The sequence below is a fragment of the Lutra lutra genome, chromosome 1 (genome assembly GCF_902655055.1).
Source record: "Lutra lutra chromosome 1, mLutLut1.2, whole genome shotgun sequence".
NCBI classification, from domain to species: Eukaryota; Metazoa; Chordata; class Mammalia; order Carnivora; family Mustelidae; genus Lutra; species Lutra lutra.
Genome location: NC_062278.1, coordinates 180,478,596 through 180,490,973, shown reverse-complemented (window position 1 = coordinate 180,490,973; position 12,378 = coordinate 180,478,596). Strand labels below are relative to the sequence as shown.

General features: G+C 35.9%; 1 long non-coding RNA gene across 1 annotated transcript in view; it reads right to left on the bottom strand.

Moving 5' to 3' along the window:
* Positions 1–7,132, bottom strand: part of LOC125109590 (uncharacterized) — a 45,621-nt gene extending 38,489 nt beyond the window's left edge. Inside the window, exons 1-2 of the long non-coding RNA XR_007130294.1 lie at positions 6,921–7,132; positions 1,624–1,650 (exon numbers count right to left, since the gene is read on the bottom strand). This is a non-coding gene — a long non-coding RNA (uncharacterized LOC125109590). The remainder of the gene's footprint in view (positions 1–1,623; positions 1,651–6,920) is intronic.
* Positions 7,133–12,378: the final 5,246 nt, after the last annotated feature.

The window sequence follows — 12,378 nt, the reverse complement described above, 5'->3', positions numbered from 1 at the left end:
GCTACTTGATGAGACCAGGGTTGGGACTTTTGAGTTTAGTTCTGCTGTTTCTCTAGTTCCTCTTCTTTGTCCTCAGCCAAAAAGATTTTATGAGAATAATTCATGTTGGAAATAATCTCCGAAAAGCATTAGGGTATAGATTTATTATAAATTTCACAATCTTTAAGTTAGAAGTTAACACAACTACTGAATTATTTCATTTTCCTAGACTTCAGTGTTTCCCTTTAGCAGTCTGAGCAACAGGAATATTTCTGCTCATATTTTCTCAATGACCGAAACTTACAGATATGATCAATGACATTGCATTGTGACTGCCTTTTGGTATTATTCTTCCTACCTTTTCTAAATACCACTCGGCTTCTACTGGGAATCCTCAGTGCAGAAGGAATTTGTTTGTAACTAACTTTCTCTGTTAACTGTCAATATTATTTTAATGTAATAGATTGTATATAATCTCAAGGATTGTTGGTGGGGGGGAGGGAGTTCCTAGAGAATTGTCCATGGGTTGGGAAAATCCAAGTTCTCTTCCTGGTTCCAGCACTGATTTTGTACATAAACCTTAGGCACGTTGCTTGACCCCTTTGCTTCATACTGTCTCAACGACAAAGTGCTAATGATTATCTGAGTTACCTTATCTTTGTCACAGGGTGTTCTTTTTTATGAAGAAAAAATTTGAAAACGATAAAAGCTAAGATTCCTTTTAACTTCATAAACAAACCTTTAATCTAACAATGTATCAAAAAAGTCACCCCACATACATACACCAACTCTACTTTTTTCCTGTGAGCACATAAATATATTTTTATAGAAAAACAAATCTACAGGAAATAAAATCTACTGTTCAGCGAGCAGTATGATTTGCACATGCCATCAAAATTACTAATCAGAAAACAATTAAGCAGGGTCTTTGCTATACAAAAGTGTTTTTCACTGATTTTGCATGTGTATTTGTAAGAAGATGTGAATTTGGTGAATTATTCTATTGGTATAAAGGCATCTGATATTTTAGATGTACCCATGTTTATAAAAGTGTAAAGCACAATGAAATTATGCTGGAAGTCTCAAATAGTATTTTTTTTCCTATTTTATATTCATGGAAGAGATGAGATAAAGAGAGAACAATAATGAGAAATGTTGGTGTGTTTTTCTAAGCATTTAAAACATAATTGCCAATTGAAGCACTAAATATGTTTACATGCCATTAAGATATGATTCTTGTAGCAATTTTAAATTGATTATAAAGGGACTGGGTTTGTAATCTGTGGTAGTATATATGCTAGTGTTCCCATAGTGAAATAAGTAGGGTTGAGCCAAAGCTTACTTTGTTTTGTGTCTTAAACTGTTTGATTACATCATCAAAAGAGATAAAAGGTATGTAGAACTGGTTTACCTGATTACTTTTTTTTTTGGCTTAGATTAATACTCTTGGTAGAACTTTATTAAAATGTGTTTGTATTGTAGGTGGTGTTTGTATTATGCTTATGAATATGTATGGTTTAAAAATATTTTCATTATACAAGAAATTCAACTTTCCAAATAAAAGTTCAACTTCGTGTACTCCAAAAATGTTTGTATTCTTTGCTATCCAGACAAGAAGAATCAGAATTTATAAATCAGCCTTACCTCCAGTTGCCTCTGATCCTGGAATATCTATAAATGAAGCATAAATTAAAGTATAAATGACATAAATAAAAGTATTTTGATTTGAATGACTATACTTAGAAATAGACCATTTAATAGCAAAATCTACAAAATGTAATTTACCAATAAATTCAGTGCTTAATGTTAAATGTAAAATTAAGATGAATGTGTATTCGTTTGATTGTTTTTAGAACAATGCAGAAATGTCAATTTTTAAGAAAATGTCCAATATAGTTTCAAATAAGGCTAGCGAGTAATTGGGACACCCAGACAATCTATTGAACATTGTGATTTTTGAAAAGTGTTTTATGTGTATTAAGCACTTTACATACACTATCACATTTAACCTCTGAAACAATCTTCTGTTTGTAGAATTAAGGCACAACATGGTTAAATAATGTGGTAAGTGTAACCAGCATGGGCTAGAATTAGAAATTAAGCCCAGTGCTGTCTGGCTTTAAGACTCAGAATCTATATTAGTATGTATATACATACTAATATATATAGAATATATATATTAGTATATATTTTTTAATTCTCTCACTCCTCCACATTATCTTAGAAATGCTAAAGAAAGATAAGTCTGAGTTTAATGTTGACTTAGTGATTATGTTTAGAAACTTCTTGGTTTTAAGATACATGATCAAAACATACACTAGGGGAAAACAATATATGTATAAAACAACTGAATATGTATAAACTAAAAAGTAGTAATTGAAATAAATTGAAAATTTGCCACCTTATGATTCTGTTAAGAGGAAGATATGGCATCTGAACTTGTTAGACTCTGGAGTTCTCTACAGACTAAATCTTAGGTTCCTGTCCTACTCTACTGTTCCTCAAATGTGTCTTACACATCAGGCTTGATTGTCATGTGCAGACATATGACCTCAAGGTATTTTTATCCCAGAATTCTCCAAATATCTGATGCTTTTTATTTATGACTTCCTACTTGACATCTCCTTTCCTGATGTTTGAAGGATATTTCAAACTCAGTGTTTCAGAAGTGAATGAATAACTTCCCCTTTCCAAATCCGTTCAATGCCCCACCCTGTCCCTCAAATGTACCTACAGTTGTGATTTTCAGCAATAGTATCCATCCAAGTACTCAAGCTATAAATGTATCCTCCTTACCAAACTTTCTCCCTTTCCCCGTGCTCAATCCATAATTAAATTCTGTTGATACTGTTGCCTGTGTATCCCCTGAATGTATCCACTGCTCTGTACTGTCATCATTTGGCTGGACCACTTTCATGCTAACTAGTCTTTCTGTGTCCATTGGCTCCCTCTCCAAACTTCTGACCAGTATACAGGCAGGGTGATATCTGAAGTGCATATCTGTTCATACTGTTTCCCTATGAAAACCACCCCCCAGTGTCTTGCCAATGACTTTCCTTTCCTCTTAAGGTAATGTCAGAAATCTTCAATTAGTCCTCAATGTTCTGCATGGTCAGACCTCTACTAAGCTCCCAGTCCCATCATTTACCATTCTCCCCTCCCTCTCTCCAGTGCTGTCATAATGGTCATATCAAAGACTTCAGATTCTCTAGGCCTAGTCCACCTGGTTCCAGCCACTGGTGGTGGAACAGCTCCACTCCGTAGACTACAACAGATGAACTCCAATGGGAAATAACAGTAGTGCTCATGATCGACCTCTTGCTGAGGGTCTATTTCCTGAGCACTGTGTCATGAGGGGCCAGGAGACCCTGCCTTGTGCCTATTCATGCTCAGTATGGAAATATGTAGTTAACACCCTCTGGAGCAAATATTTATCCAATGAGAGAAGGGAGCTGGTGGATAAATTCCAGCCCTCTCTTATGGCCCCTCTCCTCTCCCGTATCCTGGATGGTCCCATAGATTAAAACAAATATTTGCATTTAACAGTGGCCAACCCAATACTGCACCTTCTGCTGTTTCTTCCTCTTTGTCTGCCTCACTCTCTTCTTTCCTCATGCCTAATCCCAACTTATTAGGACAGCACTCCCTAATAAATTAGTAGCCCATATACTGATTGCTGTAGACACAGCTGATAAGGATTCCAGGCTGACTCTTAATCTTTTATCAGGTCCAAATATTTGGGACATTCCTTCCTGTCATGAGCCCCTTCAGTTTCTTCTTCACAGAATCCCTGATTTGCTCTCAAGTTTCATGTTTCTTTAGGGAAATCTCCTAAGACTTCCATAGCTAGGTGAACTCACTCTATTTTAGTGCATCATAATATTATGTACCTCTTATTTTTTGTGCTAAACACTGTTGCAATTTTGCTTTTTTTTTTTTTTGTATGGGTATTTGATTACTGTCTTTATTTCTCCCATCAGTCTAAAAATTCTATAGGGACAGGGGATGCATCTTCATTTTTACTGGAAATACCAGCCATCTAGCATAGTGTCTGGCATTTGATGAACATTTATTAAATATTTGTTGAATAAAAGAATGAGAGTTACAAAAAGATATTCCAAATAATGAATGCATTTAAGAAAAATGCAGTCCAGATACTGAAAGAAGTCTCCATTTGTACCCCTAAACAAACTTTTATCCAGTGTTATCCATCTTAACAAAGGACACACTATCCACTAGATTACTTAAGCCAAAGCACTTAGAATCATTCTTGGATACACTTTTCCCCCAATTGTTATTTTTATCTTTCTTTCTTTTCTTTTTTTTTTCTTTTTTTTTTTGGTTAGAGAACACAAATGGGGAGCAGTAGGCAGAGGGGGAAGCAGACTCCCTCCCTGCTGAGCAGGGACCCCAATGTAGAACTCAATCCCAGAACCCTGGGATCATGGCCTGAGCCCAAGGACACCCAACTGACTGAGGCATCCAGGTGTCCCTTCCCTCTTTGTTCTATATCACCTGTCAGTCCTAACTCCAAAATATATATATTTAAATTTATTTATATTTCTCCTGTTTTTGCTCTCCTCTCCAATCTATAAAGTAACCATGGGGGTGGGGGACGTGACACCTCGCTGGTTCACTCAGTTAAGCGTCTGCCTTCAGCTCAGGTCATGATCCCAGGATCCTGAGATCGAGTCCCACATCTGGCTCCCTGCTCAGTGGGGAGCCTGCTTCTCCATCTGCCTGACGGTCCCCCTGCTTGTGCACTCGCAGACTCTCTCTGACAAATAAATAAAATCTTTAAAGAAAAGTAAAACAACAGGGAACTGGATAACATATAAATCAGATTATACCAATAGTTTCTCAATAAATTTAGTTAAAATCTCTAATTCCTAAACACATGACCATCTATGAGTGAGACCCTGCTACCTTACTGACTGTATCCCATGCAGTGTTCCTCCCAAAGGTACGCTTTGGCCATTCTGACCATCTCTGTTTCTAGAGCTCACTAAAACTGACTCCTGCCTAAAGACATTTGCAATTGCTGTTCTTTCTGGAATGTTCTCTGGAATCTCGTATAAACTGGTTCTGTTCTGATTAAATGTCATTTTTTCAGGGAAGATATTTGTGATTGTCAGCTATAAAGCAGTCAGATGCTGTTTATATTATTCCTTTATATCAGTCATTACTATAGAATCGGCCCCAGCATGTAATACATTCCAAATAAATGTGTGTTGGATAAATGAGCTATAGCACCAAATGGGGAACAATGCAACAATTAAAGTACAAGAAAACTAATCTGCTTATCAAAACATAGTGAGCTGAGTTATACATTTTGAAAATAGTCAAATATTTAGAATATACTAGACTTACTGTGCTGATCAATTTGAAATATATAGAAATATCAAATCATTACACTGTATACCTGAAATTAATAGAATGGTATATGTCAGTTATACCTAAAAAACAAACAAACAAACTACAACTGGGGTGCCTGGGTAGCTCAATGGGTTAAAGCCTCTGCCTTCAGCTCAGGTCATGATCCCAGGGTCCTAGGATTAAGCCCTGCATCCAGCTTTCTGCTCAGCAGGGAGCCTGCTTCCCTTCCTCTCTCTGCCTGCCTCTCTGCCTACTTGTGATCTCTGTCAAATAAATAAATAAAACCTTAAAAAAAACCCACAATTACGTCAGCAAAAACACAAAACTGTATACAGAAGATCTGACAATAGGAGAAAAAAAAAATTTTTTTTTTTCAAAGCTGATACTAAGCCCTCCTATCTTCTGCTTTTAGGAAAGGAAGTCCTTAATGTTTTGTAAAACATTTATGTAACTCAGTAATTAACTTAGTAATTCCAGTTATAAGAATCACTACAAATTTCCTTTTGGATAAACTTCAATAAGTGACATATCAAGAAGCTAACTCCAGTACAATATATATTAGAGTAATTATGATGATTAAAATGCTTATAATGTGTGTTTGTAATTCTATGGGGAAAATGTTTATATTATGAAACAGTAAATTGCTATGTAGAGTATGAAAGTTAACTATGTTTTAAAATGTACTTACAAAATAACAACATGATTTTCCATGAAATTAAACCCTGGAAACGTCTTATATAATTGTACTGCTCTAATCAAATCTGTAATTAAAAGATTCAACCACTAGATGGAAGTGTTTCAAAGTAATATAAACTGTGTGTACAGACCGCACCCTATTGCCAAAGCGTTTTTTTTATCTTCGCAATTTTCAAGATTTAAAATCTTGTGTATTATGTGTGTATTGCTTAGGGATTTTACACTTAATCCTTCACTTCTAAATTGTGTTTTCATTATAATTATTACTGGCCTTCATTATTCAAGTTTTGTGCATTATACAGGTCTTTCCTAATTTTGAAGGGATCAGTATTTTTCAAATCGTAACAAAATATGATAAATTATAATACTCAGGACATGAAAAAAATAGTTTCTTAGTTTAACCTTTTTCTTTCTGGTAGAAACAGATAAAAATGATCTGTAAATGATTTATATTATTGTCTATTTCTAAACAAATTGATTCTTCACAATTCTTTTCTTTAATATATGAGTAACCCAGGTATGGTGAGTGATAAAATAATTTCTGATGAATATATATACAGCTAAATATTAATGATAGTACCCATATCGTAGGACCACTGTAAAGATAAAAATATTTAAATAACTCAGCTCTGTGAAAAATGCTAATTACACATTATGATGTACTGATTAAATACTTTTACAAAACTACCTGTTAATGGAGAAGGTATAGTTATATTCATGTTGATAATTCTGCAATAAAGAATAAGGTATCCTTTAAAATAAACTATTTTGTCCAGAAAGGTCATTAGGTGAAATCTGAGTTGACATATAACCATATGAAGCATTAATATCAAAGTCAACTTGAACTATAGTACATAAAAGTTAAATACCTTTACATAATTGGCAGCTCTCAAATTAATAGTCCCAAACTTCAGCAAGCATCAGCATCCCCTGCGGGGCTTGTTAAAGCGTAAGTGCTAGATTCCATCCCCAGAGTCCATGGTTCTGTAGATTTGGGATAGGGCCCAAGACTTTGCATTTTTAAGTAGTTCCTAGGTCTGTTGTTTCCCCTGCTGCATTGGAGTTGGCACCTGGAGAACCACTGACCTACAACAATGCATAAATTTGAAAAACAATCAGTTGAATCTAAGAAAAATTCAAAAAGAATGAAATGTTCCATCAGCTTTCTGGGTATTCTTTTCATAGAAGTAGGACACTGACTTTCAGAATGGAAAGTAATAACATATCCCCTTCATGATTTATGGATTAAAATCAACAACACAGTAGTATCTATTTTCAATGTTTTGTAATATCTGACAGATGTTTAATTTTTTACCCCAAGAAATGCTGGTCCAGGAAAAATTGCTCAACTCCCTGTTTTATTAGTTGTTTTTGTTTGTTTTTTTTTAAGTTAAGCAAATGAAACAGCTCATCTTGATGGACTCTGAGAAGTTACAAAATGCTTGGAAAATTGCTTCAGCATCTATTTTGGTTTTGTGGCAGAGCAATCTCACATTTGGTCCTGGTTCTCTCTCAATATGAGCAGAAAAGTCCCTCTGTACTGGGATAAGCAACACAGAACTTCCTTAAATCCTTCAATAATACCCTTAATCAGTTCCAACACCCTCCATCTGCTGCTATTTCTTTATACCCCCAACAGCTGTGGAAGTGCAAACCTCTTCTAAATGAGCCTACTTCCCATGGATTGGATTCTCCAAACTTCCTGTTTCACAAGTATTTAGGATGTTTTTGTGTTCGTGGGGGTACCTATTGTCCATGGTAAGATAAAAAAAATGTGCAAACTACTGTGCAAAATGGACCAGCTAGAACTTTGCTCTCTAGAGAGAAAGCACCTATATTAGTACTTCTTCTGATAAGGAAAATCTGTGTTCTAAGGTGGCCGACCAACTCAGCCAGGGAACCCCAGTCCCAGCCTCAGAGCCATTCCGGGTTTTCTCTCCTGCCCCGCCTGCTGGGGGCGCTAGAGTGGCCCAGATACTGAAGTAAAAGTGTATAAAATACCCGCTTTGTGCTCGGGTTTCAGACCTTAGGAGACTACTCTCCTCTGAGCCCACGGGCCTTAAATAAACCTTTAGTCCTCCAAGGTCTCTGAGTGCCACTTGGTTCTTCTGCGAGGATCCAGTCCAGGTTCCGTAACACTTTCTGAAACTAACTTATAGGAGAGGTAATATTCTTCATTCTCTGGTTTTTCCGTGATGTTAGAAAAATGTACAACCTAGGTTGTAGCTGTGGCAAGTTCAAATGTGACACGCGTAAGCCCAGGGCAATAATATAATAGAAGAATTAAAATTTAAAGAAACAAAGCACGATTAGTCCTCATAGAATTGGCAAAAATAAAAAACGAGCCTAAACCTTACGGTTGGCAAGGAAAAGTAAACTGTTTATAACTCCTACTGGTAGCACAGATTGGTTAAAAAAAAAAATTAAAAAGCTATTTGGTGATATATATCAAAACATAGAGAAAGCCCTCAAAATATAGTCTAGAAATAAAATTAGGTATTAGAATATAATTAAGAATACTGCATTTCCTACAATTTATATTAAACTGTAATGGGAAAAATATCAATGTAATGCAAATTTTAAAAATGATATTTTTGAAATAACATCTGTTATGAAGATAGCATTTTATAGTGACAATGAACAAAAACCGCTGGAGTTCATAATCAGGGAGTCAATACTCTGGCATATATATATATATATATTTACATATGTATAAATATATATATAAATCCATCTATGTGCACATACATATTTTCTGGGGAAAATGCATAATAACTTTAATCTGATTCTCAAAGCTGCTTGTATGCAGTTTGGCATTTAAAAGGAGGTGTGGGAAATTCTTTGAAGCCCAGTTTATTCACCAGTCTTGGCTTGGTTATCTAGTAAATCTCACATCTAATACAAGAGGAAACTGGACTGTAAGAAAATTAGTTTCTCAAAGGCACTGCTCTAGTTATAATGTATGGTAAAATGTATGGTAAAGTGTATGGAACAGCAAAGTTCCCTATCTTCTATTTATATTCATATATCTATATATCTCTCTACATTAAAATATATATATATAATTTCCATAACACATTTTGATGTTTGTGCTTTTATATTTGTCAATGTTCAAATTAAAATCCCTTTTCAGAAAAAAAAAAGGGTATCTAGTTTAATAACATTATTTTATAGAAGGAGTAGAAGAGACATGGCCAAAGTCACATTGCTCATTTGTAGTGATGAGAGCCAAAACATAGGTATCCTCTGACTTTTTATGTAGACTTGCATCCAATATTCCAGATTTCAAAGCCTGGCTCCCCAACTTTTTAGTTGTCTGACCTAGCAAGCCTCTTAAAATTCCATTTTCTCCTCTGTAATAATAGCTAACTTTCAGGTTTGTGGGAAGGAATGAATGAGAAAATTATAACTAAAATAATGTACAAAATAGTCTCTTACCAAATGGTTGATGGACACTGTAAAGCAGAGATAAATACTTGTAAGATATAATGATTGTCATGTGTGAAAGCAAGTAAGATAATGACTACGACGGTTAAAATGGAGCCTTCCATAACTGGTTATAAAAAATATAAATCCCTCATAATTTATGTTATGGATATTTATAAAAAGCTTAACATCTTAACCACCATCTGTACCACAAATGACAGGAAAACATTTTTTTAGTAGGAACTATTGAGTCTGTATCCCCCCAGAAGTCCCACATCTTTCTACTCCACTGCTAGAAGTAAAGCTTCTCTAATAGATCCTGCCACTTCCCCAGTACAGCACCCTCCCAACCATCCACAGGGGATATATTCCCCACACTGCCAAGGGGGTGCCTAAAACTGCAAATAGTACTGAACCCTGTATATACTATGTCTTTTCCTATGCATACTTAGGAGAAAGTTTAATTTGTAAATTAGAACAGTAAGAGGTTGACAATAATAACTAATAATACAAAAGAATTATAACAGTATATTGTAATAAAAGTTAGGTAAATATGGTCTCTCCCTCTTTCTCACAATACTTTATTATACTGTACTCACTTTTCTTCTTCCTGTGATGATGCGAGATGATAAAACACCTACCTGATGAAGTGAGGTGTTTGAACGTAGGCGTTGTGATGTAACGTTAGGCTACTATTGACCTTTTGATGATAACCTCAAAAGGAAGATCATCATCTTCTGGACCTTAGTTGACTGCCCATAACTGAAACCTGGAAAAGCGAGACCCAGGGGGACTGCTGTACTCCGGTTGAAATCATGATGTCAAAAGTGATCACTGCCTGCAGCCTTTCTCAGAAAATTGTCTGAGAATCATTATAACTGAAACAAGTGGTAGAGGACGAACTCCTAATGGTAGCCCACTTCTGGGCTTCCCTTGAGTGGGTAGTTCTCTATCTTTATAGTTTAAGTGGCAATTTTCAGAAACTAATGAAACACTGGAGATCTTAATCTTCTTTAAGGATTTCAGGGCCCCTGTACTTTCTTTGGGACTATGGGCATACCATCATAGCATTTATGATCCCATCCATTAAAAGTATATATTTTTCTTTATTCTTTTCCTTACAAAACTATTTCTTTCTCTGCCAGCTTGCTGAAATCAGAGGACACAAAGAATGCAACTAATTGACTGTACAATTCCCTACTGTATAGTTAAGTTCATTGGGACACACATTATACTGGAATACTGCAGATGGTTAGACACATGGTACCTAAAATGTTATTTATACTTTGGAACTACTCACAACGACTCCACTTGCCTAAATAATTAAAATGCATACTCCATATCAAACAAAGTATGTGATCATCACTCTCATGCTGCATGATTGCAGTACCAAATTAATAATCATTCACTTTATTTCCTACTTGTCAACAACTAAAATATGTATATAAATAACATTATATGATATTAACAATGACAGGGTGATAATAATCAATGATAAAATATAAGCTATTTTTTTCCCCTCAAAGTATGTGCTAACACTTAAGAGTGTGATCTGTGAAGTCAGTACACTTAAGGAAAGAGTGGAACTCATTTCACATGCCAACTCCAATCCCACTGTCATGGCTGTCCGGAAGGGGAGGTACATTGACGTAGGCCAACAGAGAGTGCCACGATCAATTAACAACGTCTGCCATGGACAGAGGAATGGACAGTGGCAGCACGAACACAGGGCATTTGCCTTTCCTGAGTTTGTGGTAACTAACCCTAGGTTTTCAGAGTCAGAGATTCCTGGATTAATTCCTGGCACCATCACTTGCAAGCTAGATAACTAAATGATCTTGAGAGAGTTCTTTAATCTCTCAAAGCCTATAGCACTCATTTTCATCAACCTGTAATTGAGGAAACTCTCTCTCTCCTTCTCTTGTCTTTATGCTTACAACTATGAAATGCATGTCAAGTGGTGCTGGTGTAGAGTCGAACATTCAATAAAGTCATGTAGTACTCTTACTACTGCTACGAAGGATATTAAAAAGAAAGAACAGTTAGTTATTCAAGTTCATCACACATTGAAGAAGTAAGTAGTCAGCAGAGACATTAAGAATTCACAGCAATCCCTTATCCTCTTAACTCCCAAAAGTCATCCCGTTCAAGCAGGTCCAGAACTAAATACCTAAAAGCATAACCTTTGCAGGAGGTGCTGTGGTAGAGTAGAAGATGTGCTGACCTTTGAAACATAGAGCCTGAAGGGGAACCCAGGCTCTGCCATTCAGCCGCTGCTCTTGGGCCATTCACATGGCTGGATTTTAAGTACCTCTTCCCCACTAGCTTGTCTTAAGATTTCATCATGACACAGCAAGCAAAGGTAATTTCTAACTTTAAAAGTGTGAACTTTTTAACTTAAAATGTATGTAGTAAAAATAAAGACTTTTAATGTCATTAAAATTTTCAGAAAGCTCAAAGAATACCACACACAGATTTACACAATATCTGAGATTACTAATATTTATATCTTGTTGCATCTGTTTTTTTTTTTTTTAAAGATTTTATTTATTTGTCAGAGAGAGAGGAGAGCGAGCGAGCACAGGCAGACAGAATGGCAGGCAGAAGCAGAGGGAGAAGCAGGCTCCCCACCAAGCAAGGAGCCCGATGTGGGACTCGATCCCAGGACGCTGGGATCATGACCTGAGCCGAAGGCAGCTGCCTAACCAACTGCGCCACCCAGGCGTCCCTTGTTGCATTTTATTATTAAAACAAAACTTCTTAAAGAGGTAATTCCCTGGGTTGGAATCCTTTAGGTTCAGTGGGAAAGAATTCATGGTGTTAGAAATCTCAACAACCATGTCCATGAAGAATTAAAAACAGATTTGAAAGTTGATGGTTGCAGTGTTTGCTAAAATTGTG